Raw genomic sequence first — 9,109 nt, forward strand, 5'->3', positions numbered from 1 at the left:
ATGAAACATTGTTCCCATGGGCTGATTATGCATTATGATGTTGTTTGCTATGAGTTTTGATAGTGTGTAATCTGAAAATTGGAAAATCATAAGTGATATGGCTGAAATTAATGTTATAAAACCTGTAAAACACGCATTTAAGGGGTAAAAATGGGGTTTTTTGCAAAATAAATGGGAAATATGGGACATAATGCCAACAAAACCTGAAATTTTGCTGTCAAGGAACCTAAGGGCCACATCCCACAATTAATCTTGATTTTTAGTCATTTTTTATTGAAGAAAATAGAGGAAAAATACAAAAAAAAGGTGAAAAATGGGTTTTAAATGGGAGAAAATTAAGAAACGGTAAAAAGAAAATTCCAAAAAATTACATGTGTGTTTGTGCAATGTATAATGAAGGTAGAGCATGATGTTGGCCTTGGTTTACCCTCATTTCTATGTTTTCGTCAGTGTTTATCGCTTTCTTTATAAGAAAATATACATAAAATGACATTTTCACCTATCAACGAATGCAAAACATTAAACGGTAGGGTGAGAGGGGAGGTTGAGTGTCAAAATATGAATTAAAATTTGTTTTATGTGTTGCATCATGCCTATAGGCTGTTGTTTTAAAATAAAGGGAAAGGCAGCATGAGCGTAAGGCTTGGTGTCTGTTCTCATTACATAAACGTTAGCATGGAAGTCATGAAAAGATTGGTTTCGCACGATACACAATGCTGACTTTCTTTTGTTTGTGCACTAAACCATTCACATTATGCACTATGCATGGTTCATGGTATTAAAGGAAAAGCTCATGGACTACATAGCAATTATTTTCTTAGGAATTTGACCCACGATTGAGAGCGTAAGGTTATCCCTTGCCGTAGGATAGAGGGTCAGTTTCCTAAGGGACTGATAAGTAACGAAACATGGTATATCTCTTAGATTTCGAAAATAAAAGAGAGGAGTTTGTATTCGTTTATTTTATATGTTGAGCAGCGCATCAAGGGGCCAATCCCTGTGATGTAGGAGAGCTATAGTGGGGCCGCGGTGTTTCTACTGAGAGGTTGCCTCCATGTGTGTAATCGTGGCATTGCCAATGTGTATGGATTCTTCCTCTGTGGAGTTTATAGAAAGGGAAACGTTGGACTACAAAACGATGAAACTATAAACGCATAGATTAAGCTTTAGGGCAGTTTGTTCTTTAGCATTAGATTGATGCTCTTGGTTTACGAGGCCATGAGGGTGGTTGTTTGTCATGAGCATGAGGTCCGGCTAGTGCCATAGCCAGTGCCAGCCCATTTTAGGTCCCATTATCCCTTTTCTCTCTCTTCTTTTTCTCCTCTCCTTCTTCTTCTTCTTCTTCTCCCTTCTCTTCTTCTCTCCCTCTTCTCTCCCTTCCCTCTTCACCTCCTTCTCTCCTTCTTCTCTTCCTTCTCTTTCCCTCTTCTCTCTCTCCTTTGTCTCCCTTCCTCTTCTTCTTCTCCCTTCCTCTTCCTCTTCTCCTCTCTCTCCTTTTCCTCTCCTTCCCTCTCTTCTCTGTTCACAGGAAAAAAAAGGGCCGTACTGCTGGGCCACTGGACAGGATGACAGGCAAGGGGTGGCGCCTGCAGCGAACCCGGGGGGGAGGGGACCTGTACCAATGGAGGGAGGGAGTGGTCTTTATAAAGGGCGGGGCGCAGCTGTCCGCTACCACCTGGGGCTGCATGCCCCCCCTTCTCCGACTTCACTACCTCTCTCTCTCTCCCCGATGTACTGTCGGGGGGGAGGGAGAGGGATAAAAAATTTTGAAAAAAAATTAAAAAGGGGGGGGAGAGTTTCTATGGGGGGAGGCACGGGGGCACAGGGGAGGGGAGGAAATGTTATATATTCCCTCCTGGTATGCTACTATAACGCATTATCTTTCTACGGGAGAGACTCGAGCTAGGTTACCAAAATCGGAGAAGAGGAAGATTAAACAGCAGGCGTTGAAATTTTCCTTGATCGCACGCACATTATATTGGTAGGGTGTTGATGATATCTATCGCCGATGTGTGATGCCTGATGAGGTTCCCTTTATTTTGGAAGAGTGCCATGACTCTGCTTGTGGAGGGCACTTTGCTAGGCATTTAACAGCACAGAAAGCTTTAAGAGCTGGATATTGGTGGCCGTCCATCTTCCAAGATTCATTTGACTATGTTAAGAGATGTGATATATTTCAAAGACATGATAGTCGAGAGGATAGGAAGCATCCACTTATGCCTATCATGGCTATCCTTCCATTTGAGAAGTGGGGCATTGACTTTGTGGGTCCTATTACCCCGTCGTCTACTACTCAGAAGAGATAAATTATAGTAGCAATTGATTATTTTAAAAAATGGTCAGAAGCATGGGCGACGAGGCATGACAATGCAAAAGAGACTGCTAGTTTCCTACTCGAGCAAATTATTGGCCGTTTTGGTCTGCCAAAGGAAATAGTATCAGACAGTGGAACTCACTTTTTAAATAAAGTGATTAAAATTCTGATTGAATCTTGGAAAATCAAGCATAACAAGACGACCCCCTATAATTCGGAAGCAAATGGAGAAGTTGAATGTACCAATAAGCAACTTCTAGGTATCCTATCCAAGATAGACTTCAAAAAGAAGTGGGACTGGGATACAAAATTATATGTGGCAGTTTGGGCGTATAATACGACGTTTAAACGAGCCACTGGCCACACTCCATTCAAATTAGTTAATGGGGAGTGTGTATTACCCTTAGAAATTGAGTTGCTGACCATTAGATTCGCAATCAATCATTCTTTGGGTGATGAAGATGCTCTATTTGAGCGATTTATGACTATAGCCCACTTAGACGAGCTCAAATTGCAGAGTTTGTTGCACCAGGAGGTAACTAAACATTGGATGAAACGGTTGCATGATCTAAAAGCAAAGAAATATACTTTTAAAAAAGGGCAGTTAGTTTTATATTACGATGCACGTTGGGAGCTATTTCGAGGAAATTTGGAACCTCGATGGGATGGCCCTTACAAGATAGTTCGGATAGATAAAAATAAGTCCACAGTTCTATTAGCTGATCTACAAGGGGTGGAATTTAAGAATAAGGTGAGTCTAAATTGTTTGATGGGGCGGTTAATCCCTTATTTGGAGCACCCATATCTCGAGCAAAGATATCATCAGGGGAGGCTTATCTGGTGGAGCAAGGGATATAAAGTGATTGAGCAAGAAGAGAGTACCTTTGTGTGGGAAATTAAAGTTTTCTACCATCACTCTTTACAAATCTTGACAAGCATCCCTGTTGAGTTTAATGAAGAGGGTGCGATGGAGCCGTCATCAGTTCATCCTCTAAATATGTTGAACTTTAATTATCATAGTTATGAATAGGGGAGTTATTGATGGCTGGCTGTGTAAACCCATTATGGATGTATACATTATACTTTGATGGAGTATCTAGGGGCCCTAATAGAAAAGGAAGTGTTGGAGTAGTTATCTGAGATACTCGATGTAGAGTTACAACGAAATTAGCTGCTTATCTCGGGGTAGGATTTTCTAACAACATGGCCGAGTATAAAGCCCTGATTATGGGATTGAATATTGCCAAGAAAGGTGGTATCAAGCGGTTGTTAATAAAAGGGGATTCCCAGTTGATCTTGAATCAGCTCAATGGGACATACACAATCAGGAATCCTCTCCTTCGTATGTATCATCAAACTGCTATAACCCTACTTGATGAATTTGAGGGCATATCTCTTCAACTGATTCCACATTATTGGAATTAGTTTGCGAATTCCTTAGCTAATTTTGCTTATAAAGAGGAGATCTTTTTCAACTGTGGTCCTAGTCTAGATGTTGCTATTGATAATGAGATAGGACCTGGTCGCTTGTGGGGAATGTTATGAGACCACATGTTATATGGCAAGCGATGGTTGATATGGGTAATGCAAAGAGCAGCAGAGACCCATCTACCGTTGTTATCTTGGACCCATAGGTTGATCCGACGACATGTTATGCATACGCCTCTTACTACATATGCAGGAGGTATGGGCCATAATTTGATGCATTTAGTTTAAGGCTGAGAGCCCTATGTTTCCCCTTGGAATGGAGCGTATAGGCGTATATTTGCCTTTTATCTCTATGAGCTGTTTTGTTTGATTCTATTAGGCCAAGAGGGCCAGTTGCTTTAAGTAGTTAATGTCTGATTTCTTTAGGCCAAGAGGGCAAGTTGTTGTCAGGTTTTAATAATCTATCTCTTTAGGCCAAGAGGGCCTATTAGTTTGCAGTGAAATGTGCTATTTCTTTAAGCCAAGAGGGCCATATCTCTGTTTGATGCAGGTACGTTTAATGCTTTGTTGTTTTCATGATTGCACCATACAGATTGATGAAGTTGATGGAGGGAGCCTTTGCTGTGAAGAAGGTTCTTGTGGCCATTCCAGGTGGTTTCGTCCCCTTTTCTAGTTTTTTCCCTTAAGCAATTAATGACATATGTGTATGTAAGGGTTACTTTCTTCTGTTTGTTGGGGACCGGCAATCAAGGCATGAAGTCCCAGGTTTAGGTTAGGTATGTCTGGGGGAGGTCTGAGTAGTCATTGCCTCCTGCAAGGCATTTTCATGCATTGAATGACTTGTTTTAGATGGGAGTTCTAGTGACCCTATTCTACTGACTTGCTAGGCAGCCATTCTAGGAGTTTCTGCTAGTTGTGAGGCAGCTAGAGAAGCCTACTAAAATAATGATGGAAAGAGACAAAACCCTAAAGATCTGAAAGACAATATATGAATATACAGAGGTGTGTAAAAAGGGGTTTGACCCTTATAAAAATAGACAAGGAAAGAAAGAACAATCCTTGAGATGTTGTTTATCGTCTTGCGAAGGCCTGGTAGGTTCCTAGGGACGAGTCAGAGTTGGGGCCGATGCCTTGTCTTCCTTGGGGTGACATCTTGCCTAAAAAGAAAAAAATAAAAGAAGGTTGGAGCGAAAATAAAAGTGAGCACTAGAAAAGGATTAAGTGTCGCCTTGCGAGGGCTTGGTAGGTTCTTGGGTACTGAGACAGGACCTGAGGCCGATGCCCTGTTCTCCTTGGGTCACTATGCTTAGCTCCCTCCTTTTTATATGCCCCAGTATGGAAAAATAAAAGCTTAAAAGAAGAAGAAATGTGCTAAAAGAAAATATTTCTTGATCAGGCTATAGGAGTTCTTGCCTAGTAGGAGCTCCTGGTTGAGTTGTCCTTAGTTAGGTAGGTAGTTCAGACCACCACTTAGGGTGACCTCTTTGATAGTTCTTTATAGTTTGGTCATGTTGCAGCAGTTGGTTAGTGACTAGCTTCGGGCCTTCTATCAGATTATGCTAGGCCTACTTCTCGTGGGTTTCATGCCTTGGTTTTCTCAGGGGGTAGGGTATGAGATGTGATGTGTTTTATTGTGTATCTATTTTGTATCAGCTTGATGCTCCTTTTGTTGTTTATGTGCAGATCTATTCGTGGGATACGACAGATGATTTTTAATGCCGTGAAGTGCTTAAAAATAGCCAAAAATTACGAATATCAAGGAAAAAATAGACTTCGTCAAGGCAGCGATGGCAATCAGTACACTTTTAAGTGGCAAGTCCCTAAAGCGCTAGTGCTTATTTTCATGGAAATCAAACGGTGGTGGATGGTCGAGCTGGAGTTTTCCTAGATGTAAAATGGCGTCAAGAATCCAACACAAGTCTCGCATCTCTATTTTGAGGTCGTTTGATCCCCCATTTAATCCCCGCAAGGTTTGTGGTTGTGAAGTAGCTACTCAATCTGAAAGCCGAGAATAGCGTGACGGGGCCCAGCTTTGTAGATTTTGACGTCACGGAGCTACCCGTCCACATGGATCTCGAATTTGATGTCATTTGCCCCCTCAAATCTGAAAAAACCATTTGACCAGAAGTGTGAATGCAAAAGCATTGAACTAGATATTCTGGGCATTTAGCTTAAAGCTCTTAATCAAGAGCTTATGGACAAGAAATGCCCACAAAATGAAATGATGGGGGGAGGGGGGGCGTCAGTTTTTTGCGCCCCCTTTTTTCTCCCCTCATGATGATTTTCTGACTGGGTGAATCAGGAGGAATGCTCCTGGGCTTGGAATGCTTCTATCCTTCGCCCTCCATCGCCACAAACCGATCAAGAAATGATGCACTGAGTGAAGAGAACAAAAACCAGTCTTTCTGTCTCCTCCCTTTCTCTCCTGCATAGAGGCTATTCATGTGCAAGAAATCAAGAAGAGGAGGGGCTGAAGAATGCTTGTCCGGCTATGATTGGATTGCTTCCAGATGAAGAGAAGGCTGAAGAAAGAGGTTCAGTAGTGAAGAATGGTTGCTGGTTAGTCTGTGGGCTGCTCAAAATAATCATTAAAAACCCGCAACATGCAAGACACGCGGTATGCTTCAATTTTACAAAGAAATTCGATTGTTTTTGTTGTTTCATGGTCCAAATGTTGTTTATATGCAATGAAATTTTGTTTGAACCTTTTTTACATCATGATTGAGGGCTGGAATTATAGAAATATAGAACCAATGATGATTTAGAGTTGTTATTAATTCTTTAAAACCCATAACATGTCATTTTTAGTGGAAATTAGTGGTTTTTTTCGATTTTGAGTTGGAGAAAAGGGATGGAAATGGAATAAAATCAGAGAAAACGTTGAGTTTCAGTCAATAGGATAAGCCAATACAAGAAAATCAGAGAATATCTATTTTCCATGAATAATAAATAGAGAAAAATAGCAAAAAAGGAAAAAAATTAGGTTTTTCAAGCTCAAAAAATATGAAAAAATAGGATTTATGTGTGTGAATGTCCGGCAAGGTTAAAGCATGAGGTTAAGCCTTAGTTTGGCCTTGTCCTTTATGTTATAGTCTGTGTTTATTGCTTTTTACATACAAAAATGATACAAAATAACCATTTACACCTATGCACCGCCGCAACACCTAAACGGTAAGGGGAGGATAAAGTTTGTGCGATGATCTAATTGCTGAAAAGATACAAGTTCTGATTTTCCTCTTAGCTCATAGCATTTAGGGATCGTTCCATAATTAAATAGAGGTGATTAGTAGCACGAAAGTTTCGATGCTAGTCTCTAAAGCAGCGCATCACGTAACACTTAGTTAAAATTCATGAAAGGGCTATTTTCTACACCTCACATGGCTGTTTTTTAAAATCATAAAATATCTGTGCACAATAGTCACACACGTTGCATCAAGCATGCCATGCGGTATCTCCTGGAATGCATTGCACTTGTTTGATAAACTTTGAGCAGCGCTGAGAGGACAGGAAACCTAAGCTGTAGGTTAGACGGGTGCTTCCATTGGGGAAAGTTTTGTGAGGTAAATCAAAATCTCCTCGAACGCTGAATTATGAAAGAGTGAAGTTTGTACAAATTTTTTATGTGTTAGTGACACATCTTGAGGCTAATCTCTAAGGTGTAGAAGAGTCGCAGTGGAGCCGCGGCAATCAGCTGAGAGGTGCTTCCCTATGTGTGTATTACGAGGCATTATGCCTATATGTTATGGGATCTCCTTGTGAGGAGAAGGGAAGGTGAATGTTGGACTACATATTGAATACAAACGCAAAATCGTCATAAGTATTTAGTGCAAAGCGAGTTTTAAACGCTCCTGGCCCGCGAGGTCGTGTGGTGGGGTTGTCTGTCGTATGCATGAGGTCCAGTTTGTGCCATAGCCAATGTCGGCCCATTTTAGGTCCCATCAAGAAGCCACTAAACTCATTAGAGAGGTACTCTCTCCCTCCATCTAATCTCAAGCACTTCACTTTTAAGCCCGTTTTTGTTTCAACAGCTTTCAAACACATCACTCTTTTCCTTCATAAAGTATACCCATAAATTCCTTGAACAATCATCAATAAATGTGACAAAGTATTTGTTGCCACCAAGAGATACATTCTGTGTAGGCCCCCAAATATCTGTATGCACTACATCAAGTAATTTTCTACTCACTTCTTTGTCATGTGAGAAGTGTTGTCTTTCCAACTTACCAAACTGGCATGCTTCACAAACTTTATTCAATTCTGCAAATCTAAATGAAGGCAACCCTGTAACCAATCCTCTAGATTGCATTAATTTCATCATTTGCACATTTGCATATCCAATATGTTTATGCCATATTTCAATATTTGCAACTACTCCTCTTCCTTTAGCATACATAGCAGCATCCATTGCAGGAATTCCAGCATCTAAAGTGAACATGCATCCAACTTTACTTCCTTTTGTGACCAACCTGAACTTATCATTAAGGTCTTCTATAAAACAACCTTTGGCATTGAATTGAACATGCAACCCATGCTCTACCATTTGGCCAACAAACACTAGATTCTTTGTAATTGATGGCATCTGTCAGACTCTTTGTCTGTCCATCATATAAGGACAAGGGAACATTTCCAATGTGTGAAATTGGATGGCATGAATCATCACCCATTTGCACATAACCTGGATTTCATAAGTCTTGCATCTCTCCAAATCCTTCAACATGACTGATCATATGATTAGATGCACCTGAATCAACATATCATACATAATCATGTGTCCCCTTTCCTATAATTGCATTCATCATATGTTCCATAACAAACAAATGCTCATTTTTGTCTTCATTCTATCGTGAAGACGATGCATAGTTTCCTGCAATTTACCATTGTGAATATCATCCTTCTTAGCATAGCAATGGGTTGCAATATGGCCTATTTTGCCACAATAATGGCAAACAATAGCAAAATTTCTAGAACCTCTATTTCCTCGGCCTCCTGAAACCTACATTTCACCAAATTACTGATTGAACATGTTCCCTTGCACGACATGTCTTAGCAGCCCATTAGAGAGAGAGTCTAGAAGGCTCCGCCCCGCACTCCCATGGAATGTTATGGGGTTTGCGATCTAGGTCTTTCTGATTCTGCCATGTAGTGAAAGTATTTCGACCATTCCCACTTAGAACCGACCTGAATCAGGGTTTCCTCTTGTGATCAAATTCCTAGAGACTAACTAGCGTCGAACCCCAGGCGCGAACTACTTTACGCAGAAACGTCAGGGTCGAAGCGGATTCATGCTACACTTGGTTCAAGGAGAATGGGAAATGAGAGGGATGCAAGGCTTGACCTCTCTGCCCATAAGCCATAGTCCCATTCCAT

Source organism: Lygodium microphyllum, unplaced genomic scaffold (genome assembly GCF_053477565.2).
Source record: "Lygodium microphyllum isolate KBCC unplaced genomic scaffold, Lygodium_microphyllum_v1.1.10 scaffold_58, whole genome shotgun sequence".
In the NCBI taxonomy this organism is placed as follows: Eukaryota; Viridiplantae; Streptophyta; class Polypodiopsida; order Schizaeales; family Lygodiaceae; genus Lygodium; species Lygodium microphyllum.